Genomic DNA, 27,359 nt, shown 5'->3' with positions numbered 1-27,359 from the left:
TTCATCATGGCTAAGTATTTCTTTTTTTTTTTTCAGATGAATGTTAGATTTAACTGAGTTGTTACTGAATTGTAATCCACTGTGTAATCAAGATGGGTTTTTAAAAGAGAGGATTAATTATGAACTCTAAAGTAAAGAAGTCCTTTCACTGCCACAGTAAATGTCTTACTGTATTCTAACTTTATACCTTCATCTTTATTGTTTATTTGGAGTAGCTGCTAAATATGTAAGAAAGATAGAAAAGCACATTGTAACGTGATTACCATGTTTGTTTTCAGTAAATTCTTTTGCTTCTGATAGCTTGTGATGTTGTTTTTGTGGTGGACATGTAGGGGCAGTGTGGTGCTGTCTATAAATCTTAGTGTTCGTGTCTCTTCAACCTGTTATGGAAGATGAGAATTTGAAATATTATTTTATCTCTTGCTTGTACTTGTATTCCTTTTAAGGGAAACAGTTTAATTCTTTCAAGATAAAGAAATATCCCAGAAAAGTCTATATGGTTGAGGTCATTCTTGTTTATAATGAGTCACTGTTTTCTTCTGAATATTTTTTATATTTATTATTGTAGGTAATTGGTACTTTTTTTTTTTTAAAGCTGTCCATGTCTAGAGGTTTCCATGTGCTAGAAGCATATGAAGAGTATTTGCAAGTGCTGGCAAGCTGCAGTTAGGCTTTAAACCGAAGGGGTATTGACAGAACTTTGACTTTGTTGTTGTTGTTGTTTTGTTTTTTAGTGTGTGGGGTTTTTTTGCTTTTTTGTTTTGGATATTAAAGTAAGTTTGAAGACGTTTATTTGTTATTAGGACCTGTTGTTTCTGTATTATTTGTGGCCCTGCAGAACTACTGAAGATGTTTGGTGATTTTCTTCAGCAGAACAAGTTGGTATCTGAAGCAGGCACTGAATCTCCCTTGAAATCACCATTGCACAAAGAAAGGTCATCATTCTGAGTTGTATGGTCTGAAACAATAATGATTTCTGATGTCATGGTTTTGTTAACAGGGCTAACATTCACTCCAGTCTCTTTCTTACTGCAGTGTTCTGGTTAGCACAGTTAGTGTTCTGTCCCAGTCATACAGCAGTCAAGATTTTGAGGTTAAACTTGTGCAACGAGTGAAGCGTAGCCATTTCTGTGGTTCTATAATTCTCTTGCATGTTGTGTCATACTTAAGAAATTCATTTGGATTTTTGCTGGCAACTTCACATGTTCCTGTAAAAATCCAGTTTTGTTTTGAAATAGTAAATCATTGAATCTTGGAAGATTGCAATCGAATTTCATGGAATCTTGCATTTTTCATGTGTATGTTCTCCAGAATAAGCCGAGCTTTCTGTGTTCATTGCATCTGCCTTTGCATTCCAGTCTGTAGATGAGGTCTAAAGCCTGAAAAAGATGCATGATTATTTTGAGGGGCTCAGGCTGTTTTGAAGACAGCAAACAAAGCTACCCCCCAGATTTTGTAGCACAGCAAATGCCATCTAGAGACAACACTTAATTACGCCATGCCCTGGTAGTTCCTCCAGGTGAGCTGAAGAAACCTGTATGTCTGGAAAGATCCGACATCACTTGGGTGGATCATGTTTCCATAGAGAAAGTATTGTCCTTTCTCTCATAATAAACTGCTTTTGGTGGCTTAGTGTTTTAAAGCAGTCTTCATCCTGGTGCATCTTAAACCATTTGGAGATCATATTCAAAAATAAGAACTAAGAGCGATATCTCTGACAAGTTTTAAGTACAGGAAATTATGGGAATCATTGTAATGATTGATAATAAACATATAGGCTGAAAATCATTTTCTTCTGTTGATAAGTGATTTTAAGATTAACTGATCACTAGTTGATATCATGTCTTCATGTTCAAAATAATGAAATGCTACCTGTTCTCTTTTGATCGTTTATTAAGTCCTTAAAATGCTTGAAATACGTTGGATTGTGTGCGTGAATTCTCCAGGAAAAATCGAAGTACGCATTCTTTAACTTAAATTCAACAGATTTGACCTACATTAAAACTGGAAATTAGTTGCAGGCTTCCAGTGAACTTCAATGGTGACTTTTTTCCTCAATTTATTACAAGGTTATGATAGACGTGAGCAATAAAAATCACTTGAGAATGTCGTTGTACAGTCGCATGACAAGCTTTTTCATGCCCCAAGAAAATTGCTTTCTACTCTTCTGTTTGTTCTAAGATCACCAGTTAGAAGTAGCCAGTAACAGCCAATGTTGTATGTGTATTCTGTTTAACTCCCTAACTGTGATGTGTAAAGGTTAAAAGATTGAATGTGCTTTTCAGGGAGTTCTATTATGATGACCTTAGAGGAAACATTTTTTCTCTCTTAGATGGTGAAATTCATTCTTTATCACTTTGGAAACAATACAGTATTTTAATTTTCCTAATTAGATGAACTCTTGTAAAAGTATCTTACAAGCCTTACTTCTACAAAAGACGAATGTTAGGAAAATGAGGGATTAAAACAGCAATGCTTTTAAATTAAGATTTTTTTTAAAAGAAAAAGATAAAAAGCCCCATTATTAAACTTTAGACAGAGCTCTTGTTTCAACGATGCCAATGTACCATCTTTTTTCATATGTTTCTTAGAAAGCATAGGCTCCAATTCTTCAAAAGCAGTCGTAACACTCCAGACACCACTGGGAAATCACAAACAAGGAAAAGATAGCATATTTTCTTGTTAGCTTTATGCATCAGAACTGCGTACTCCTTTCAGCTCTGCCAAGTAGATGTATGCAATTTCAAGTGCAAAAGTGCATGTGCAATTTTTAGCCTTGATGCAAACAGCGTATATCTAATTAGCTCCTCGGGTAAACAAATACTCGACTGCGAGCCTCGTGTGCGTGTCAGCTGCTCAGATTAGTGCAGTTCTGCACAATTTTTCTTAAAGCAAACGTCTTTTATTCTCATGGCTTTAAAGGCTTGACAGTGCCTGGAGTATGGCGTGGATGTTGTCAGCGTTTTAAAAAATTGCTTTTCAAAAACGATCACACTGAGAGGGCTATTATGCAAAAAGTTAATAGATAATATGGTGCTTGTTGGTCACACATGCTGGAAGTACCAGAAACTGAAGTAGGAGAGCGTGTTTCCCCCTGCCCCCAACCCATGAGGAGATTTGTTAATGAATGGAAAACTTTCATTAACAAGTTGTCTCCCTTAAAAACTAACTGAACGTGCAAATTATCAGAATAGCATTTGGCATATCATTAGTACGCAAGGAATAAGCCTTAGAAAATAAGAAGAATTGGTTCATGCGGTTCAACAAAAGTACTTTAGAAATTAGGCTTTCCTTTGGTAGCTTGTGTCCCTCTGGTCTCTTTTCATTTTCTTGCTATCTGTGCAGACCCTTTACATTTTTTCCAAACCTCCCCCCACCTCTGTTCAATAGCTAATCTGCTAAATTCATGCTACAACTGCTTCATTGAGTGGAAGCGTTGTTCTGCCCTTTCGTACCAGCTTTGTTACAGTGCAGTATTTTTCAGCTGTTTGTGCTCATTACCATACAGCTGGTATTTAGAGGAGAGAGGGAGGCAGGCAGAAGCTTGACTGTCTGCAAGTATAAGAAGCTCTTTTGCAAATGGGGTGCTGGCAGATGGGACATGTGTTTAAACGGGTTTGGCTGATAACAGACTGCATTAAAAATCATTCTGAGAAAGTCTAAGGTCAGCCCCATGAATTCAGAACTCAAGAGGTATTCAGCTTTTGGAAGACCTTTATAGAATATTAATTAACCCTGGTACATCAAAGTGACAAACGGATTGTTTGCAAAAATGTTAGATCCTGTCCTGCTGCCCCCACTTTGTTTGTTTCCTTTAGCATCTCCTGATCTTTTTCTTTACTATTTTCTTAATCCATAAGATTGTGTATAGTGTTCGTGATTGAGGCTTTTTCCAAAACTGATGAGTGACCAAACATTAAAATCCCAGATTTTATGAAAGGAAAAGTAATTTTCTTTTTGATATTGTGATGGGTTTCACAATTTGTACAATTATATAAATGCATGCCAAAAGCTAACTTGTAAAATCTCTATACAAGCGATAAAGTTTGGGGTGCACCAGCTGGGATAATCTCAAGAGACGACTGAGTGTGTGTCTGGAGTTGGTGCGTCTTCACCTGGCTCTATAACTGCATCTGGGAAGAGCGGAGAAGCTTTTGGGAGTGTGGGCTGTTCTTCCAGCCTGAGTGGGACCAAGAGATTTCGAGGCTAAGTGCAAGCTTAGGTGTTCTGCGTTTAAACATATATGTGAATAATTTGCTGCCTGAAGTACACAGTAATTGGTATGTACAAGGACATCCCTTCATGGGTGGAGAGCATGACCCTCATAACAAGATCAGCACATTCCTACCATAGTCCTGTAATTTGCTGCATTTCACGCAGTGCTCCAGACCCTTTGGGATGCACAGTGACCAAGTAATCACCTCATACAGATGGAGCTCTCTGACAGCTGGTGAAGGACAGAAGCATCAGTGGGTTAGCACTTCTCATAAAGTACCCATGCTGTCTCTGACCATCTCAGTCCAAACCTCCAGGAAGAGCTACAAAAAGCTTTCCAAAGCATTGACTCAAAAAAGGTGTTGATTTCATGGCATGTGAGAATATTTTCATCTCTCTTGTTTTACCCATTTTCTTTCCTGTTGGAGATGAACTAACTGCTTACGTCTCCTTGCTGCTCCGTGGGCACCAGGAATTCTCAGATATATACCTGAAGGCAGACTGGAAAGTCTCAGAAACATGCCTAAAAGCTTGTCAGCTCAACCTCTTGCTCTTTTCCCACTACCCCAACAGTATTACTTGGAGTAGTGAACAATACCACATCTATCCCAAACCAAACCTGCTGTATCAGTAATACTGAGGCAGGCTGTATTTGTGGATGTGAGTACTGCTTGTTTAAAAACTGGCGTTTTGGTTTTGTGTCTCTGTCTTAAAATGCTGTTATATAAAGACAAAAAAAAAAAAAAAGGTTATAGAACGGATGAGCAGATGCCATCTTCTGAATCCTGCTTTTCTGGCTGGAGGCTTTATTTGCACACCTATGCCTTCCACCTTCTTCTTTTACGCCTCTTTTCCCAGTGCTGAAACTGTTCCAGAAGTTCTTCCCTTCCTTAATCTTTGCTGGCAACTGGGATCCTGTGAATGTTCCGGTTTGCTTTCGGCAAAGTTAGATAAGATTTAAAGGCTATTAAGTGATTTAAGCTACGTGGTAATTTTTAGTATGCAGGAGATGTAAGAGCACTGGAACTTGTAGGGTCAGTGACTTCCTGCAGAAAGGTGGTAGAATACCTGATGGTAGAACGTCTTTAGCTGGCCAAGTCATTCAGAACAAATACCTACGTATGCTGTATGTCGAGTAGATGTAAGCATTTCTGTCACTGTAAGTGACTCTCTGACTATTTGTGAAGTTGTCACTACTTTGGTTAAAACTCACAAGCTGAAGGTCATAGATGACTACTTGCGTGGCAGGAGCCCTTGCTGCTGGAAACCTTGATCTTCCCAAGCAGCTCCTTTGCCCCTTCAGTGGCAGCTATGGCCTTGGCAGAGCAGTTCATAAGCATTCCCATACTGACTTGGGGGCACTCAGCCAGAAGAGCTTAGCCAATTTAAATGGGTGATTTGAGCTAACCCAGCTAATTCTGCCTAATGTGAATTTAAAAACCCTCTCAGGATTGTTCTTTTGGTTCTCTACTGGGGGCAGTAGTGTTTTCCATTGGTGCAGCTAAATGTGGAGGAGTATGTGGTACAAAAGCTGTGCAGTGTCCAGTTGTGCTTGTTGGCCATACTGAGCACTTCGCTGGCATCATGATATACTTACTATTCAGGAACTATTAAGACTTCTTCTAAAGTGGATTGATGAGCAGAGATGAACAAAAAATTTTGTCAAGTTTGTTTCTGAACAAACTTGTTCTGAATATTTTAGGCTTAAGCCAAGGGCAAGTTTGAAATAACTTTGGTGGCTTGTTTTTGCACAGCAGAAAGCACTATGTACTTTACTGCAGCCTGTGGATAGGTAGTAACGTGGAACTTCGTCTAAGTCTGGGTGTTTGTAAGCATGATGTAATTTCATTGTTAATTTTAATTCTCTTCATGTGTGAAAGTAGTCTAGCTGAAGTATTTAGCCAGTGGGTAACTTAAGCCCTTGCTATAAAATAATTCAGAATGTCTAGATAAGCGTTTCACACTAAATATAAAAAATGATGTTTGTGGTACAAGTAAAAATCTCATTAAGACATCGTCTTAAAATTTGTGATCTCAGATGATTGATACATGGGAGAGAAAAATTCTGCTGTAGAATGTGTCTAAAGGTCACCTCTTGGAATGTCTTATGTGCATTCCTGCCTTAAATATTTTGAAAAATTTAGAACATTCTTTTGCATTATTGTAATATTTATGGGCATATCACTTGTGCTCAGTGCCTGGTTAATGCTTGATGGTTGGAATTCATAGGAGACGCACAGTTTTGAACAGATTAAAAGAGCTTTTTTCCATTAAACTCCTTACATGTGGATTCTGTGATGAAGCTCGTGGGCGGGATCTTCAGAGGTGATGTCGCTTTCAAGACTAAAAGAAAGACAAGACAATGCTGTAGATTGAGTAGAATGACATTCAATCCAGAATCTAGCCCCATGAAAGGTATTTTATACTGACTTCAGAGAAGTTTGCTAACGCCTTCAGGGAAAGAACAATGGTGTAGTTATCTACGGAATTTGAAAACAGTGGAGAAATGAGAGTGTAATGAGTAATCAAAATTTGGAGCAACTGAATGAGAACACATCAAAGTTTTCAGAGAGAGACTGGAAATAACAGGAAACTTGCAGTGCATTTTGAGACGGTATGGCTTTGCCTCTGTTATGCTGAGGGTCCTCCTTGATCTGCACTGGATGCCTCCTTGTGCTTACAACCCATGGCCAAAACTGAAGCTGTCAGTCAGCTGCCAGCAGAAAACGCCTTGCTGAAGTTTTTCACTTTTGTCTGTTTCTGTAGTAGAAGACAGGCTTTTAACAGTTCTGTTGTGGATTTTTCTGCTACACAGAACTCTGCTGATGGACTTTCAGTATGTTGGGATTTGGACAAATCAGCCTGTGGGTTATGCAGCAAAAAACATCAGTTCTCCCTTCCTGAAGTTTGTATTATCAGCTGTACTTTGAAGTCAGAAGCTCAGTGTTTCATCAGTGATGAATCATTTTTATGTTGAGTATTCAATTAGGGAACATTCTCCAAAAATGAGAGGCAAATTAAAATAATCATGAAATTACCACAATCTTGGTCCTTAATGTGTATTGTTAAAGCAGAATTATACTCAGAGGTAGAGCAAGTGGAAATATGACTAGGCAAGTTAAACGTGTAGCAAGATAAAAGTTTTGAAGGGAAGGCATTTAGTAACTGTACTTGGTAGCCTTGTGATAGTCCACTTTGCTGACATATATGCATTTGTCTAATTTTACATTGGTGTCACATTTTTTCATTATTTTTTTCAGTCATAGAATCATTGAATCATAGAAGGATTTTGGTTGGAAAAGGCCTTAAAGATCATCTGTTTCCAACCTCCATGCTGTGAACAAGGTTGCCACGCACTAGATCAAGCTGCCTAGGGCCCCATACAGCCTTACCCTGAATGCTTCCAGGGATAGGACATAGCACTGCCTCATCACTCTCCAAGTAAATCATTTCTTCCTAACATCTAACCTAAGTCTCCCCTCTTGTATTTTAAAGCCGTTCTCCCTTGTCCTATAACTATTAAGCTGTGTAACAAGTTAGTTCCCCTCCTGCTTGTAAGTTCCTTTTAATTCCTTAAAGGCCACAATGAGATCTTCCTGGAGCCTTCTCTTCTCTAAGCTAAGCAAGTATGTCTTCCTCAATCTTTCTTCATAGGAGAGGTGCTTCAGCCCTCTGGTCATCTTCATGGCCCTCTTGACCTGCTCCAACTGCATCACATCTTTCTTGTGCTGGGATGCAGTACTCCAGATGGGGCCTCATGAAGGCAGAGTAGAGGGGGGGATAATCACTTCTCTGTCCCTCCTAGTCACCCCTCTTTTGGCTCAGTCCAGGACACAGTTGGCCTTCAGGGCTGCAAGTGCAAGCTGCAGGCTCAGATCCAGCTTTTTATCCACCAGAACCCCAAGTTCTCTCCTCAAGGCTGCTATCAGTGAGTATTTCTCCCAGACTCTAGACACTGGGATTGCCCTGACCTGCGTGCAGTGCCTTATACTTGGCTCTGAACCTCATCAGGTTTATGTGGACCCACTTTTTGAACCTGTGTGGGTCCTTCTGGATGATATCCCTTCCTTCTATGGTATCAACAGCACCACTCAGCTTGGTGTCATCAGCAAACCTGCTGACGGAACACTTGATCCCCCGTTGACTGTGTCACTGATAAAGATGCTAAAGAGCACCCATCCCAAGACAGACTCCTGGGGGATGCCAATAGTGACCGGCCTCCACGTGGATATAGAGCCACTGACCACAACCCTCTGGCTGCAAACATTCAACCAACGCTTTATCCTTGAAATAGTTCAGCCTTTAAATCCGTATTTCTCCAACTTAGATATAGAGATGTAGTGCAAGATTATGCTGAAAGAACAGTCTCTGAAAGAACCAGGATGGAAAGGATATTTGATACAAATTTTGAGTGGAATTTTACAACCTATTCCTATCAAGGAATTCAAGGAGGTTTTTTGTTTTTTTTTTTTAAGCATAATCCCAATTGATCTAGTGTTTTCTTATTTTGACTAATGACTGTTAAAGTAATTTCTGTTCCTACAGCCTATCCTCTACACTTACTGCAGAATTTTATTTTAATTAGGAAGAAAGGAAATGCATTTGTAATTCACATTACTTTTACAGGTATATGGAAAGAAAGATGAATTGAACAAGTACTTTTTTTTTTTCTTTAGTGTATCATAATTTGCAGTAAGCACAGGGCAGGGTGGATACTGAATGTTGGAGAAGTCACCTGAACACCTGTGTTGAAGGAAAATACCACCCAGGAGCAAGATCTCATCTGAGAATAGCATAGATAAAGAATTGAAACTGGCCTTAATTCAAAATGGGAAGTTGAATGAAATAAATACTCTTTTCCATCTGAAGATAATATGAGAAACACAAACATATCTCCCATTTGAGAAACAGGCAAATGATTATGACAGATGTCAGCTGCAAATAATGGAAAGTATTTATTCTGGTCAATACTAGTTTAAGCAGCATGTACCAAGAAGAGTAAGAGTATGAGTACAGTCAGCATTGGCTGCAGTGCTGATTCATTGAGATCTTGAACCTATAGGTAATAGATTTATTTTGGTTAGCTGAAAACATTATCTGTTGAGGAATTTATAATAGCTATTGTGGTTTCAGTTATTTCCAAAGGAGGAAAAGAATCACCTTCTTGGTTATAGAGATTTCCTGTTTCAGCATGTACTGTTGATCAGATGATAAGTGCATATCAGATGGCATAGCTTACCAGACAGATACTGGATTTTGTTGTGACACTTGGCCCATGGGTACCCACGCTCCATGGTAATCCAGACAGCAGGCTACTGATTTCCTCAAAGGAGGGGGCGGGGGGCAGCAACGAGATTATTGTTTGGTCTCCCACGTTGTCAGGATTTAAGAGAAAACAAGATGTCTCATAGAGCAGGCAGTAGTCTGGGGACAAATGTGTCAATTTTTGGAGCAGTACTGACGCAAAAATGAATACCATACTGGCTGGTGGAACAGTGATTCTCTGCTTAACTTAGTGAGCTTGTTGCTTCTGCCTCACCAAGATGATGCATTCCTTCAAGGGTTTTTTCACTGCAGCCAGATTCAAAACGGTGGCTAACATTTGCATGGCAAGAGCTCTTTTGTCTACACTGGATCTTGTTCACGAATCCATTTGTTTGCAGTAAATTCTTTCAGAAGAGATGTAGGAACTCGAGATTGTCACATGTATTTCTCAACGAAGATGAGACAGGCATCTCAATGAGAACCATGTTTTACTTTTTGAGAGCAAGTGCAATGGTAGGACTGCACTTTAAGTCCTTCGGCGCAGCACCAGTTGATTCTCTGAGGGAGTTGTCGTATTGCTTATCCATTAAAGCAGACTCCTTAATAGCTCCTATCACAGGCAGGCAAGCTTTAGAAGTTCAGAACATCTCTTAAGAGACGTGGTATTATACATCTAATTCAGACAAGTATGTCTCACAATCACAATTGCATTGTTTCCCAAGAAAATACAAGAATTATCCTTCCCTCTCTGACGCATCAAAGCCCAGCTCTTAGGAGGGCTAAATCTCCTGGCAAGAAGGTTGCAGTAAGATTTGCTATTCAGCTATGCAGCCGTCAGAGCACAAAAGCTGACTAAATACCATGTATTGGCCATGAACGTTTAGCTGTGCTTCTTGACAGAAGTTTTCTGTTTGATATGTTCCCCTGGCAAGGGGAACAGCATAGACTGTGTACTATCTTCACAATGCGTTTGGTTGTTCAAAATCAGAGTGATTCTGCTCTCTACAGTAAAGAGCGAAGAGTCCCATATTAACTGTCTGTAGGCAGTAATAAGATTAAAAGAAGTGGAGAAGCATGCTTCATCTTATCTAAGGAGCTTGTTTCTTTGGGTAACCAGTTTCAAGGTAATAGTTCACACTGAAAAAACTAAGATTCATCCAAAAATACAGAGAGAAATTGGTAAAACAGTTTGGTTCTGTTTTGTCAGAAGGTGTTATCTGTATAATGGAAAATCTGAGGGGGAGTTACAGTGTGTAGTTTAGGACATAATTTATCTTGACTGTGGAAACAGTTGCATGGTGGTGGTTTAAGAAAGCAGGGTAAACGTTGCTTTGGTGCCAGTGATGGGCAGTCCTGGCTTGCTGTCATTTTCATTTTGTTTCTGGCCCCAATGCAGTAATCCTGAAGTGGAGATAGAGGTTCCTTCCCAGTATTGCAGGACCACCCCAGTCAAGTATGGCTGCTTTCATTAGAGTCTGGAGGTGTGCATCTTGGCCTGGCAAATGGAAGAAGGCCAAAATGATGATTTTTTCTTTTTTTTTCTTTTTTTTTATTTTTAGCAGCCTCTTTTCCCAAAGACCTTTTCTCCTCTCGTTTGAACTTGAGCTGAGTTAAAACTGCAGCAGAGAATCTGGTCTGCTGCCTTTTTTTTTCCTTTGTTGTAGAGATGAGTGACATGAGCTGTTGGCCACCATCTCTGTTTTGCAGTGAAAACCACTAACTTCTTAAAAACACAAAGCTTCTAGAAATGTTTTTGAGGTAAAGCAATATTTTATTAACAAAAATGTCTTTTTTCTAATTTAAATAGAAGGTTATATAATGTGTTTCTAGTTAGCAAATAACTTATTTACTACCAGCCACAACTTAAAACATAGTGGTTGGAACACCATGAATACAAAACCGTAGTCTTTTTTTATCCTGTAAGTAGGAGGGAAATGTAATTGCAAACACAATGGAGTAGTGGATTTCGACTTTTTATTAAGGTTTGGACATATAATCACTTTTCAGTGTTCTGTTCAATGCAATTTGAAGAAAATAGCAGAAGATTGCTAGGCATGGGTAACGAAGAGATGTTGAGAAAGCACATACTTCAGACTTATTCTTGTGTTACTTCATTGCATTCCCAATTCTTGTTTGTCTTTATAGCTTTGGGTGCTCTGTGAGAAAAGTTCCAGCTTGTTTTTGAAACAAAAGAAACTTAAGTAATAGTGCTTGAATTCATATTATGTAGGTTGACATCAAGTATAGGAATTGTTTACTCTCAGTACTCAAAAGTAAAGCTAAATAATTTCACATAATTTTCTTCTGATTTCTTTTCCAAACACAAAAAATATTAGCTGTGTCTAATTTTTAGTTGAGGTTGATGCTATGTATTTTTATGGCAAAGTTCTTATGTATTGTTTAAACCTGAGCATCAAATTGTAAACTCCAATTATCTGTAAAGTAACTTTCTTTTGTAAAGCTACCGTGCAATTATGATAGTGTAAGGCTTTAAATAAAAATATTTGCGTAAGTTGCCTTTTGCATACCTCTTGGCTCAAGAAACTGATCCTAGCTAAAATGGAAGGAAATCTTTTATGGAATAAGAGAGCTTTGTCAGCCTTAAAAACAAACAAAAAGCAAAAAACAAACAAACAAAAAAATGTTTAATGAAGCTCATGTTTTTACTGATAAAAGGATTAATCAAATTAACCTACTGTGTTCAAGTAATTAATAATTTTGCATATCAGGTCTGCAGCAACTTAACATGTAATTGGTTTATTGTTAAGACCTTGTTAAACAGGTGAGAGAAGAATTGCCTGTAATTGGCCACAAAGCCAGATTCTAAATTAAAAAAAGTAAAAATCAGGTATTCAAACAGGAATTTAAAATATATATATATTTTTTTTGTAGTGTCTTTTGCTTTGTACCTTTTTGTACATTTCAATCCTCCTTTCCAGGATTGCAGGCTTTTGTACAAGTGGATTTCTGAAAAAGCTTGCAGATACAGCCTTTAAAGGTGTCCTTTAAGTCAGCTTGTAGATGTCCTGAAGCTGACTAGGCTTTTTTTTAAGTTTTTGGTGTCTTTTTGGTATTTTTATGCCAAAATATGATCTAAGTTGTAGTCTATCATATTATTTCTCATTACGTATTCAGAAGTCATCTGTCACAACTTATGTGCAAACTCGTGGACAATGAGTGTGCCTTTATAATAGCAAAACAATTTTATGATTACATAAGAAGGCTGCAATATGATCAATTCTGCAAAGGTATTTTTCATAGAAAGCGTAATTTGCACAACAGTTCTGCTGATGCAGCCACAAGGGCTCATGTCTCAGAGTCTCACTTCTTACCTGCTATATGTACACTAACCAAACTCGTCATTAGATTTCAGTGAAGCTGTGGAAAGAGCTCTTCCGTTGGCAAGGAGCTCAGATCTCTTCTTAACAAGAAGCCATAGCAGCTTAAGATAATATTTCTTCCAGCTGTTTGTGGGTGCTCTGTTCTCACAGCAGGACTGGTAAAAAGAAAACTCTGATGCTCCTCAGCTGCATCTCTGCAAAATCCAGGTCTTAGACTGCACCACCGCAGCCATTCATAAACACCTCCCTAAATCTGTAGGTTATTGCCTGGGTAAGCTCATCACAACCCCTTCTTTTTTTTTTTTTTCTTCTTTTAAGGAAATGCTTTCTCAAATCTGCTGGCAAAATTGTTGAAGTGAAATGGATGTTTTTAACTAGTAAGGCTCTGCCAGTCTGCCTTATTTGACTTGAGCAGTTAGTGGTAGGGATGTTTGCATGGGAGCTGCTCTGCTGGTGGATACAGAGGGCTGTGGAGGAAAGGATCAATAGATAACAGCTGAGGTGAGCCTGCTAACATCTGGAGCAGGGTAGGAACTGCTGCTTGGGGATGCAGAAGTAACACAGATGTCTTGGCATGTGGGTCGCCCTGTCCTAGGGATATTTTGCTGTTGCCAGTATAGCTGGGAGAAAAGAATCTGTAGTGAAATGATCTTGTGAGCTGGTGCTGCAGTGCAAGGCCTGCCTTTGACTTGAGACTTGTAGGTGTTTTATAAGTGAGTTGTGATTACATATCTCTCATAACAAAAATCAGTTGGTTCTCAAGTTTATAGTTGGTGCAAATGCTTGTAATGAGTAATATCTGACTCCGATCTTGACGGGAAAAACCACCTCTCAAATCCGTAAGAAGTTACTAGATTTTGTTTCTCTGGTGTATCATTTTATGCCTGCAGAATGGAAATGCAGGCTTCATTTGCTGGCCTAAGCAGTAGTAGGGAAATCATTGTGGTTTGAGTTTCAGAACACATGGGTAGCCAGCGCACGTATCAGGGTCTCTGGAAAAGCTTGTACTTCAGCTGTTGGTATGTATTAATCCTTGTGCTGCTTCTCTAGCCTGCCTTCTAAATTGAAAGCAGGGGACCGCCAGTCCAAGGCTTGACCGAGGCTGGTTGCTGTTAGCTAAGTGCTGACCCTGAGTGTATTTGCTAATATGTAATTCTCAACAGAATATAGTTCTTTTGCATATCTGTCCTGTGAGCTGGTGGTTAAAGTCACATGCAGTGTGGTACCAGAAACAGAATTTGGAACCCTTTAAAAAAAAATAAAAATAAATAGACCAAAGACTTATTTACTCAACTAAGTTGTTTTTTGAACTGAATAAATGAAATGTGTTCTAGCAGTACTACCTGTGTATCTATCTGTACAAAGCACTTGTGGAGCAGATTCCTTGGTCTGCCCTGACACTGTAGATTTTCGTATGTGCCAGTGAATTGGGAATAGCCAATTCAAGTACAGGAGAAGGTCCTGTAACTGTAACAATAAATAACCCAACTGTGCTTTCTTACAAATCTTTTGATATTGGATTAAGTCAAGGCTTTCTCAAAGAAAGCCACCCTCTAAAGTTAAGGTACCAGTTTCAGGAGAGAAAAGGTTCTGTGCTGTTTAAGGCAGCGCGTATATGGGATTATATGATCTGGGTTAAAATCCAGCAGCACCACAAGTTCCTGGTTAACTCTGATCGCTTATCCTACCAATAGGGAATCAAGTGTCTTTTTTGGCTCCTCTGAATTTGACCATTTGGTTCTGTGAACACATCCTCTTCCAACCCAGCTATGTTGGCTGAATGAACTGCCACCCTTCGGGCTACTTCCAGGTATTTGTTGTGCATCCTGCCAACAGTCTGCTGCTGCTGTTTCAGATCTGCCAGTTAAGCTGCTCATATAATCACTTCCTAGCAAGTTTGAGCAAAAAAAGATGCATTTATTGCCAAAGATCTGCTACTATATATAGTTGTATAAACCAACCCAGCTTACTGATTGAACTAGGTTAAGGAGGAAATTGTATTCACTTCTTCTGGTAAAGCTATCTCCAAAAGAGGATACGCCCATGTCTTTTTGTGTCAAGAGTTGTTTTTGACTACTTGGTTTATGAAAGTCACTGTGTTACAGTGAAGATGATTATAGTAGAAAAATGTGTATTTTTCACTGGGAGGTGGTGGATGACATGGGAACACTTCCAGAGTAGGCAGACCTCTCATCTAGGATTGTTCTTGATGTAAAACATGTTTAGCTGTTTTTTTTCACCTTCCCTTAGCTTTGAAATGAGATATGAAAATCACAATAACCTCCTCTTCTCAAAGATTTTTCTCTGCTATTTTCTACATGGTGGCAGAGCCCAAAGTCACCCTTTCTGGTCTGTAAAGAGGCGCTGATATGGAAATTTGTGGTTCCCAGCCATTGCCTCAGGGTGTTTTTTATAACGCAAAGGTGGAAACGGTATCATGAAACTGTCTGCTTCCCAGCCAAGTTTAATCTTTGGCTGCTGTAGCCTGGTTAAACCTTCAGCCTGTGGGCCTCTGACTCCATTTGGTCCCAGTAAGCTGGAATGTCTCCTGCATCTCAAAGTCGTTCTTTGAACGGACAACCTTACTACTGGGGAATATTGATGCTATTTGACAAGCCCTTATTATACACATTGAGCTGTCTGTTCTCTTCCTTTCCAGCTTCAAGATCGCTCCCCAAAAGTGCTAACAAATGTAATAGGAGGTTCCTAAAATTAGTTTAACATAGAGAAGCAAATATACTCAATTCTGTTATTAGTTTAATGCAGATCAAGATAATATTCTCACCTCAATTCCAAAGGCCTCGATAGGAATAATGCAATTCAGTTCTGGCACCCCTACAGACAGAAGGTTGTATAATAGCATTATATGGAAACCACTGCAAGCTGCTTCTCTTTTTCCTTTCAGTTAAAAACATTTTGAAGGCTGTAATGCTGGTTTGGGGAGGGGGGTGTACTTAGTGCTTAACATCTGAGTACAAGGAAATTTATTCTTTCCCATATGGTCTTCCAGAGTATTTCTGAGGGTGGTGATTTTCTTTTGGGGAGATGAAAAGCTGGAAGAACTGGTACATGGTTTAGAAAGACCTGTCAGAGATAGAAAGCTAATTTGCATTCCTGAAATTCTTGTGTTGTCTGGAAAGAATCAGTTGATAAATTCTTTCAGGCTGGGGTTTTCGTTGAGCAGGACCACATTTGCTGTGATGTAGACAACGCTTTTCAGACTCCTGGTACAGAGCATAAGCCAGATCCATAGCAGGGGCCCAGCCTTGGTCCATATAATTACAAACTCCCCTCAAAACACTTCTTGACTCTGTCAGCTGGCTGGTTGCAGACTGACCTACAAACAAGCTCCAGCAAAGTCAGGCGATAGGTGCAGCTCTAGAGGAGCAGGCAGTGTATACCTTTAGCAGAGAGAAAAGATTTACTTTGTTTTAACCACTGGCTCCTATTTCTGTAAGTGTTGTATATGCTTGAGGACAAGTTCTGCTGAGAAGCTGAAGATACTTTGTTTATTTGTATATATAGGTGGAGATAAAACTAAACAAATACTAACTGCCAGATGTAGATAAAGAAAGTAGGTTTCAAAGAGAGAGGCTTGAATTCAATCTGCTGGTAGTTCTCACAGCCTGTATGAATACTCCTCAGGCTGCTGTCCTGGTTTTCTTATATCTTTCTTGTGCATCTGCTAACCTTGTAAGTTGGAATTCCGCTTTCTGCTGCAATAAAAAAAAAACAAAGCATATAGGGATGGGGAGTGGGGGTGGGTACTGTCATGGTTTTTCTCACTTCTTTTCCTTCTGAGATGAGGTTTCTTTTGCTACGGCCATCTCTTTAACCTTGTTGTACCCTGCCTCTGTTTGGAGAACAGCTTTAGGATCACAGCTCTTCAAATCGGATACCTTTCAGGTTGTAATAGATGTCCCCTGAAAGTTGGAAATGGGAAATGAATTGGATTTTCAGTGTCTTAGAACTGTTGACCTGTGTTTTAGATCAGTGTAGACTCTGTGCTGACTCTTCCTCTTTTTTTCTTTTCGACATTCAGTGTGTCATACTGAACAGTGATCGCAGCTCACTACAGACATTTCTTCAGCTCTTTTCAGAGTGCAACTCATCCACCAGCTGTCCACCTGGTGAAAGAGAAAAAAATCTGTTCTTCAGCTAGGCACACACGATGTAGCAATGTAAATAGTTATTAGCAGGGAAGTGCACGAATTCCAGTCAGTGTAAATGTTCTTCCTTCTTGATATTCTCACCTGGTAGGAGACATTTGACTGTCCTCTGTGACATGGCAAATCAAGTACTAAGCATTTTTTTTCCCCTCTATTTTTGCACAAAGAAGCACAAAGCTTACCCACATTTTCTGTTAGGAAGATACTGCTTTGAGAGCAGCTATGTGGTGACTTCTGACTATAGCCCACACATCTTGCCACAAATCTTAGGGCTGTCTGTCTGAAAGGAAGAAAAATTCAGGTGGCTCTTTGAAGGAGCGTACTGATAAGGAGACTGACATCTCTGTCTTCAGTTGAAGGTTATCTTATTGTTCTAGCTTTTAACCCGGCAGCCTCCCAAACCTAAAGTGCTGCTCTACATTATAGGCATGGTTAATATCTTTAGCAGTTTGGCAGGTTGATTGCTCAGTCTAAACTGAACACTGACTATTTCTTTAAATCAGCTTTTTGCCAAAGTTTTTGTTAGTCAGAATCAGTAAAAGTTTGTAGGCTTTTTGTGAAGCACATGAAAAGAGTGTCACTGTACAGTTGCGGTTTTTGGATTTTTTTTTTGGGTGGCATTCCAGAAAATGAGGTTACTGAGAGTAGTGTTACACAGAAATCCGGAAACAATTCTCTGTTCCCAAATACATGGACTTCAAATAATTTGTAGCCAAAAGAGACTTCAAATGAAGTTTGCCAGAAATGTAGCAGAAGTCAACATAAAAGATTCCCTCATAGTGGTCAACCAGTTCGGCTTTTTGAATCAACACAGCCTAAGTTTCTAATCCCCCTGGCAATAGTGGTCTGTCTTCTAATTTTAGTTTCTTGCAGTTTGCAGTTACTTGTATGGCACAATAGACTAGTGGAAAAAATCTGCATTTTAAAATAGAGTGTTTGAAGAACAGCATAGGCATGAGTCATACCGGTCCCTGCAGGCCGTAAAAAAAGCTGTGGACAGTTAGTGGGAAAGAAGTGTATTTAAACTTTGTTCTTGCCAGTTCAGATCACTTTATGCAAAAGCGTGAATGAGGTTGCAGTATTCCATTAAGACTGTTCTTATCAAATTTTAATGGGGAAACATATTCATATTAGCAGGAAATGAGTTCTTCCCAGATTTTTCTTTTAAATCAAATATTCCTAAACGTTTTCCACTTTCATCCTGTCTTTCCCTGGAACATCAGCAGGCGTGTGACATATGTAGCAGGGTTTCTTTTTCCTTTTCTGTGAGGAAGGCTGGCATACATAAGCCAGTTTGACATGGGTTGAATATTAGAAATGAAATACAGTAATAAAAGGAAGGTGAACAAAAAACCCCTAGAGTTTGGTCAGAACATCTCTGGCATAACTTGAGCAATCTTAGAGCTAGTCACATGCTTTAGCAACTGCTTTCAGTGAAAGAGAAGGAATAGGAAGTAGGATATGCTTGTGCACAGGCTTTGCTGCAGTATCTTTAATGCTTCTCATGCACTAATTTCAAGTAACAGTTTGTAATATTTTGCACGTTTCGTTAAGATGCCAAGAGTAAGCTTTCCTCTCACAACCTATCACGTTGGTGACTTGGGCTGTTCCTATATTCCTAGACGTTTTGCTTTGTACTATTTCATTAGTTTCATTTCTTTTTTAAAACCTTGGTTGCCGTCTAATTTTGTGGCTGCAAATGAAAGCCAACTATTGCTGGAATCTCTAATTTACTCCATCCTTTCTATAAATGTAGAAATTCGTGGGTTTTGAAACTTGCAGTTTAGATAACCCACTTGCTGTTTATCCTGCAGTGAATGGGTTTTTGGTGTAGGGAGCTCTTCAGTTGTATCACACTGACCTGACAAGTTGTCAGAAGTTTCTGAGAAATGATAATATGTCAAGTCTGTAGATATGGAGAGGTTGCAGAATGCAGCTTCTGTTCATAGTAGAAACAAGGTATTTGAGTAGCTTTTTGAAATTGAAGTGTAATTATTATAGCTTGATAAACGTAGCATAAGCTTTTACTGAAGGAAATGATTTTCCAAAAGAAGCTTGGACCACGATGGCAAGCTGTGAATGTTTTTTTTCTTATATGCTGTAGTTCTAGACTACCTAGGTATCACTTCTTGGAAATATCATTAAAAGACCACAAAACATGCCACCTGATTTCATACCTTTTGCATTTACATGAGATTCTGTTATCAATACAAGTTCTGGGCTTGACTATAGATGTATTTATCCCTAATGTTAAGTAATGCTAGATTCAGTGCAGCAAACATTGTTTAACAATTCTCAGTCCTCTCTTTTGGATGTGAGACTGCTTACCCTTAATTATGCAGCGCTGCATTTCTTGTAGAGGCAGATGAGTGTGCTATCTGGTTTCTAGACGTCAAGCACCTGTTCAAGGAAGAGTTTGTTTAGCTTGGGCAGGTTTCCTAGCCTGCTTAGATCCCTTTTGATGCAAAACCGTGTAAGGTTAATGACAGTGGGCTAGGGAGACTTCAAAGAGCCTGGTGTGACCCCAGCATGCTTGGCATGCCTTTCTGTTCTGCAGGGGTTTGCCATCGATTCTCACAACCCGAAGAATGCACTTGGCAAGAAACCAACCCAGGGAGGCCCCAGGTTGCCATGGCCAAGCGTCAGGAGGCTGCAGGAAGGTGTTGGTACCTTCCCTCTGCCTGGCTGTGCCCAGGAGAGGTGTTGACTCAAGCAGGTGCGATGTGCGTGTTACCTTTCTAAACACAGGTGATGCTTCCCAGCACGGCCTACTGGGTGCTGCAGCTGTGTGTAGAAAAGCAACCATTTACATGTACTAGGGATGCTTGGGGCTGTGAGGAATCAAATATCTTACATGTCCTGCAGCCCTGACATGCCCTTGATAATGCTTGGGCACTTGTATAAGATAATCATGAGCATAAAGCCTTGCAAGGAAGGCAACATCCCACTGCAGTGCTACCCAGGGGCTGGCAGTGGGTTGTGGGGGCTCATGCTGACCCACACTACTGCAAAGAGAGTGGGGAGTCACTGGTGCCAGATGATATGGGGGAGAACTTCACATTATAAAATCCTGCAGGATGCCTTCCCAAAGTATTTGCAAGTTTGCCTTTGTGCACTTTAGGCATGTGCACAAGTGCGTAATGATGTATCTTAAATGAATCAGACACCTTTATTCCACAGATTCTGTGTCTTATTTAGCATGCACCATGCCCAGGGCTGTCTTAGCGAGCAGCTTTTTAGAACTGAAAGTATCTCACATCTGTGTCTCCAGCTCTCATGAATGCTTGGTTTTGTAATCTTTACGTCTGTAGGTAACGCAGTCAGGAAAATAATCTTGACGTTTTTAATAGTTTATTCTTCAAATTCTTCCTAAAATCCTCTGGTATGATCTGTAATTCTAGGAATTATTTTGCCAGTAGAAGGGGGCTCTCCACTAACCCCTTATCATTCTCACAGAACTCAGATGAGGGTCAGGAACTGTTTTGTAAATAGATTTCTTCTTATGATGCTGGATAAGCAAATGCTTGCCTTGGCAATCAAAATTAAGCTATCTCCCATGAAAACGAAAATAGGAAACAGATCAGACAATGGACAGTAGATACCAGTGCTCTGTTTGCATTCAGTGCAAAGCACAGACTTTTTTGGAAATTCCCCCCAAAGTCCAGGCAGACCTCTTCTTTGTGCAAAGGTGATTTCCTGATTTCCCATCTTGCTCGTATTTGAGTGAAAGTGCTCGAGCTGCTGCTGATCAAAGGCAGGAATGCACATTCCTTTAATTAGAATCATTCTTACCAATACAAACAAACAGAACCAACCCCGTTCTGCTGTTGAAATGTTGAAAAAACAAACTCATCCCTGTTGTTTTTATCTTTTTCTTTTTAGCGTTGTGATTGTGGTACATTTGTCAGCGAGAAGGGTTTGTGCTTCGTGCATAGGAGATGGGATTAAATGTCTCAGGCACATGTTTTTCTAACTTTATGGACTACATCTGGGGCATTCAGCATCGGCAGAATCTGTGAAATGATTATAATGGTCATATAAAAATTATTAAAAATGGAGCCCGGGGGTGATATTGTAGAAAATGACTAGATGAATGCCCGCTTGGTGAGGCACAGGCTGCTGCCTTCGCGGTGCCCCAAGCCTCACGCCCGGAGCCTGGGTGGCTGCCGCGTGCAGCTCTGCTCCTGATCTCAACTGCAGGTGGGACCCAGCGGGGCTGGCGAGGGCCGCATGGTGCCGCAGGGCTGCATCAGGCTGCGTGGCTGGGCTGGGGCCACCTGCTTCTGCTCACTGACATGAGAGCCGCTGCATCGCGCCACAGCCCACTCAATGTGAACTTGAGTGATTAACGCGGCTATTACTGCGTCTATAAATAGAATTCATCTCGCAATGTATTAAGTTTAATGATATAATAAATAGATTATAGTTAACTTTAATAGGAGCACAATGAATGAAGATGCAGTTCTTGAGATCTGCTGCCATTAGCGAATGTTTTGCAGGTTGCATTATGTGCAATACCTTCTTCCTTTGAAAAATGAATAATGTGCTAATGCTGTAGAGGCAAAACACAAGGAAAAAACCTCATAATGTTCCCATTGTGCAGAAAGCAGGTGGGCATGTGAAAGTGCAGGCTGCATGAGCGACCTTAATTCTGCTCCTTGCAGTATGTGTTATGAAAAATCTTTACGTGAGAGTTTTCCCAGTTTTAAAACAAAGCGTACGAGACTTGTGCATAGGTAACTTCCATGCAGTTGCTGTCACAGGGAATTAAAAGCATTGTGAAGCCTAGCTCCACTGATATTTTTTTCATCTATCTTTTTCTTCAGCTAGGAAAGAAAAGGCTTTGGGAAGAAAATGTCTTGTTTTGCTTTCCAGTGAAATAATACACAGTTCTAATGAGACTACCTCCCTGGAGTTTTAACATGACATGTTTAAGGAAGGTTGACGTTCTTACCCCAGCCTGCAGTTCACCTTGTAGTGCATGTTTTGTGGGAAAGCTCTAATGCTTTTGTGTCCGTTTTATTTGACAGAGGCTTAAGTATGTTTTTTTTAACGCAACAGAGTTGCTCCCTGGTAACAACACAGCCCCCTTGTCTGGGAGGACAAAGCCTAAACTGCAGTCCCTTACCTCGTCACCCAGGATTGTAGTTGAGCAAATGTGTGCTGTAGCTCTCCTGGGGCAGAACAGTCCCCAGAGCTGTCCCAGGCCAGCTGCTACCCTGCTTCACTGCACAGCCACACACTGCCTGCTGCAGGGGGGTGCCAGCATGGAAGTGGATGGCCAAGGGCAGCTGTAGGCACGAGATGGCTCCTTCTAAGTGCCTGTGCTGGCTTAAATGCATGTCTAGCTATAGCAGAGAGAGCAGTGACTGTAGGTGTAAATAATAGGCTTACGGCCTCAGCATGGGGCACGTGAGTAGCAGTTCTGCATGCCTTTTCTCAGTGCTGTATTTGGCTCACAAAGTTTGTTTTGTGTGCCTGTTATTACTTGCTTGCTCCTGCTAGCTTAGTCGTTTGTCAAGACGTGGTGAAAGACTAAATTATAACAGGTTTAAAGGGGGGGGAAAAAAAAAGGGAGGAATAAGGTTAAAACTGGTTCCCCTCAGTCTGCATGAGCTCACTTACCCAGTTTGCAGAGCATTCCCACAGGTGTTTGTGCCTGCAGAAACACAAGGGTGAGTGCCACACAGGAATGTGGATGTTCTGTGATGCTAGAACATCTTGAGCTGGTGTTGTCTCCAGGAAACTGTGTGCAAATGTCCCCTCAGCAAATGGATGTGTGACAGCTGTGGCTGTAGTCCTTTCCAATAATCTAAGCAGATGTTTCAAGTTCTGTGCCCAACCAATGCAGAGGACAGGATAAATGACCTTCAGAGGGGAGTTCTGCTCTGCTGGAGACATGGGGATGCTTTATTACATTAAGCCTGTCTTTGCAGTCTTGCTGATCTTGAAATGTAATTTGAAGTTTATTCTAAATATCTAATGATGAAGTCTATTCCATACACTTCATGTATAAATCCTTCTCAAAACTATTTTTGTGGCCATTAGATAGTACGCCTTTTGAATCCTAACACAGAATATTTAAAACTTCAATTATTTTTAAAGATAAATGTTAAAAGGGAATGGTTTATGAGAAATGTCTGCCAAAGATATAACACCTTTGAAAGTGGTATTTATAAAGTTCATACTACTCTCATAAAATCAGGATTTATTAATAAATATTGATCTGATATTCAGTTGTTATCTATGCCTATTTAATTCCCTGGGGGGAACAAGGCTAAAAATGTACAGGCTGTTTACAGTTTTAGGAACTACAGTACTTTACTTTATGTAGAAACAAATAATATTAACATGGAAAACTTGAGTGTGACAGCAGTTTTTAGAAATACTTTGCCTAGAAACATTATGCAATTAGTAAAACAATTTAGTAACACCTATAACACAAGGTATAATGTCCTTGCTGCTGCATTTAAGTAAGCCTTTGAAGGCTTTGTGCTGTTTCTCATTGTGCCTCCTGCCTCATGTGATGCTGCTTGCTTTGCTTCTTCTCAAACTTCAAGTCCCTCAATTCTGCAGCTGTGAATTACTGATCAGTATTGCAGTGATTGGGTTTGCATGGCATGAGATCATGAGTTAGAATTTGCCTGTATCTCTGTTGAGGCATACATGTGAGTACGATCCTCGCTGAGTCTCCTGCTGAAATTATGAGTAAATGGATTATAAATTTCTCCATCTGAACTGCATTTCAGGGAGTTGAGGTCCATTTTCTTCCCGCTTCTTAACCAAGATGATGACTGTTGATCGCAAACTTGCACGCTTAAATTCATTTCTCTAAGTCTGTGCTGTCACATCATTACTGTAATTACACATTCTACGCAAATGTTTGGTGACAGCAGTGTGGTAAATTATGTTATAAGCCTATGCTGCATCCTTTCACTTTGCTGGGTATCTGAATATTTTCTTGAACTCATCAGCAACCTAATACGTGCATCTTGCTCCACTTACAGATGTGGAGTTTAACCTTAAAATCGCTCCTGCTCCGTGCTTAGGATGCCCGCTAATACATCTTAGATCAGTGACAGCTGCAAGGTCTGCCTGGCCTTCACTGAACTGGGAGAAACCACAAAAGCATTGGCTTTCCAAGTTCCCATTGGCCCATCTCATAATGCATTAAAAAAAATTAAACGTCTAACAATTATAGCAGTGCCCTTCTGTAGAGGAATTACTTTGTACATGTTTAACATTTACTACAGGATGGGATTTTTCCCCTCCTCTGTCAGGATTTCACACGAGTCAGACTTATAGCATCTGCCTTTCGCATTGACTGAGTGGGGAGCATAGTGCAGCACACCTACGTATGTAAGAGCCCAAGCTGCAGTTAAATGTCTCAAGCAGATGGCAGAAGTACCTCTCTGTGGGGCCGGATTCTTGCCTGAATGGGAGCATTTGGCAAATTAAATGAAGTATGTGGTCGGATGGAGAGGTCAAATATAGAAGACAAAGTGCCGAGTGCTGCAGCTGCCCTAATTCGATTATGGAGCAGAAGGGAAGTGCTTAAAACCTAGGCTGCTTCAAATCTGAAAAAGGGAAAATAACTAAGCCTGACTGTCCTTCCTGGGTCCTCGTTGATGTCTCTGGGTTAAATCATATGCAGCTGAGGACTGGCCCCTCTTGATTAGGGCATTTGGTTTTCCGGGGTTGAAAAAAAAAAAAAAAGACAATCTTATTAGACACCACACAAAAATCCTTCTGAAACGTCTCTAAAGGAGGCAGTCTGCTAAATGTCTGCTAAATGTGCCGAGTACACAGAATCCTTTCTGGCACTGTCTTGAATGATGCATTTACCAATATTAATGGAGATACCAAACCATATTGCTCCGCAGTTCCTCCTGCGCGCATTCTGTGTGCAGAAGGCACATATGTGTATATGAAATGCCAATTAGGCACGCAAACGTGTTTTGCGTTCGCTGGTTGAAGCACCGGCATCTTCCCAAAATGCCAACTGTCCATTGTTACAGCCAGAACTCTTCGCTCCAAAATGTTTCTCCAACCCAAAATCCAAAAAGGTTGTTTCTTTGGCCTGTTGCGTTATAATCTCTGTTCTTCTGGGGATTATATAGCTCTGCGGGTGATTTCTGTAATTCATTCTGGTCTTTCATTAGAAGTAATAGACAATCTTAATTACAGCATGCCACATGACAGACTGGTAAAGGTGCTAGAAATGTTGCCAACAGGAAAAGAATTGGATGATGTGAATATTTATTAATTAAGAGCTGGCAGTATGACGGGAAATAAGGCTGGACTTGTGTCCAGTGGAAACTATGTTGTTTTGGTGTGGGCATTTATCTCAGAGTCACAAATTATATTGGGGTTTTAGGAACTTGACAAATTATCTTTAGCTGTAGCAAAACAAAAGCAGCCTTTGAAATTGAACATATGTGAAATAGAGAAACACGGCAACTTTTGATGTATTTTCTGAAATTGTTTTATAAAGTCCAGTTAGCCTCACTGTATGTTAATTTGCAATGAGCATTTACTCGATACCATTAAGTATGCTTAGAGCGTATTAAGTTACCGCAGTAAAGATTATTGCAAATGTCAGTAAAGATATAAATGGATGCATCATCTCTGCTACTTGCTGTTGGGTTCCCAGAAGCATCCGAGGGTCAGCGGCTCAGCTGTCCGCTATTCCATTTCCTAAGGTGGTGCAGAGTGGAGCTGCTGTGCCCTGCAGCGCTGCGCAGTCCTCACGGTTTGGTTAGTTCTCCTTGACTTATGCAAGGCCTTCAGTCATCTCTTGTGCTGTTCCATACGACTAGTGTCATGGCGTATTCCCAACTCTGAACTCTGCCGAGGTGGGTGGGCACTCTGGGGAGGAGCGGGCACCCAAGTGGAGTGTCGCTGTGCCAGGGGCTGCCAGCCTCACCTTCAGGCAGATGGTTATGTGTTGGTGGTGGTGGACAGTCAAGAGTGGTAATGCTGTAGGGAAAAATATTCCCTGAGATCCGTGTGCAGTGTTTGATTTTTGCTCTGAGAAAGGTGGGCTGCTTGATGAAAGGCAGTCACCATTAACGTGTCAAAATCTGTCAGGGCTACCTCTAACATCAGAACTCCAACCCTTCTTTGCACGTAGCTGTCTGATGCACCAGATTTTCCACCACAAACAGGTGGTTGCTGGGGTTACTGCGTGGTCCTGGCTGAGATGAGATGAGTGATTAAGTCAGTGGGATTCTTACCACGAGAGAATACCTGCCAATCCTTCTCAAAGGAGAAGGAATCAGCAACAGCAATACTCCATAAGAGAGAAAAACAGTAATTTCTAATTATCATTCAACTTACTGCTTATCCTGAAGCATTCTCTTCAAGGAGGAACCCTCTCATGGGTCAGGTCGCACTTGTGGTGGGGTGGGGAGAGGCTGCTTGCAGGGTGTCCTACCCTCACTGCAAGGCTGGGGACAAAGAGAGGCAGGCAGGATCCTGGTGCACCGTGTTGGCCGTGCCTGTGGATGAAGTACTTCCACATACCCAGAGCAGTAATGCTCTCTGCTGTCATTCTCTGATGATTTGAGTATTAATTTGCTTCCTGTGATTATTTTATGTGTATGTGCAGCCTATGGCTTTTTCCTTCCCTTTTGCGTGTGATGTGCGAGCAAAGGAAGACGGTAATAGTCTCTAGGGATGTGTACAGCTCTCCATATCTGAAGTATGAAGTCAACTCAGGACCATTTTGTTCTCATAAAATATACAGCACTGCAGTTTAATGGATGACGGCGTAAATGCCGAGATTTGATGGGCAGAGCCATTTTCACTGGAGATGGAATGGGCTGAGGACTCTGCGTCGGCCAGGAGATGGGTAGGACTGCAGAAGCAGTGCCTGGGTGTGCTGCGTGCCAACACTCAGCGAGCGCACTGAGCTGTAATAAAGTCTTAGTACAGATGAGATTTTTTTTAAGTACTGATGAGTAGGCTGAAGGATCTTGCAGAAGGCAATTCCTCTCCGTTAGATACGTGGTTTTCTCTACTTTTTTTCATAGTATTCTGTGTGATGGAGAAGATGGTTTCCCCTCAGGCCAACAGGCTAAGGCTCCGTGTTTGGCATACGAGGCAGTCGAGCAGCCCCAGCTGCAGCACAGTGCAGGGCAGTGCTGCGCCTTCAGCTCCTCTTCCAGGGATGCTCTGCACTGCTTTGTTTTTAGCACTCGGGCAGAAAACTTTGCAGAACAGCAACCAGGCCGAGAGGAAAACTGCAGGAGATGGAATGTATCATTTCAGAAACTCAGCCGCCCCCAGCTGCCCGCCCGCTGTGCCGGTTGCAGGTAGCCGAGAGCCCACCCGCGGCCCCAGAACTTCCCTACCCTTGAGTAGAAGC

At 40.7% G+C, this 27,359-nt stretch overlaps 1 protein-coding gene across 3 annotated transcripts in view; it reads left to right on the top strand.

The window, feature by feature from the left end:
• Window positions 1-27,359, top strand: part of FBXW7 (F-box and WD repeat domain containing 7) — a 132,966-nt gene that overhangs the window by 75,495 nt on the left and 30,112 nt on the right. The gene's annotated exons all lie outside the window — the stretch shown is intronic.

The sequence above is a fragment of the Meleagris gallopavo genome, chromosome 4, assembly GCF_000146605.3.
Source record: "Meleagris gallopavo isolate NT-WF06-2002-E0010 breed Aviagen turkey brand Nicholas breeding stock chromosome 4, Turkey_5.1, whole genome shotgun sequence".
NCBI classification, from domain to species: domain Eukaryota; kingdom Metazoa; phylum Chordata; class Aves; order Galliformes; family Phasianidae; genus Meleagris; species Meleagris gallopavo.
Note: the sequence above shows the minus strand (reverse complement) of the source record. Positions and strands in the feature narration are given on the sequence as shown.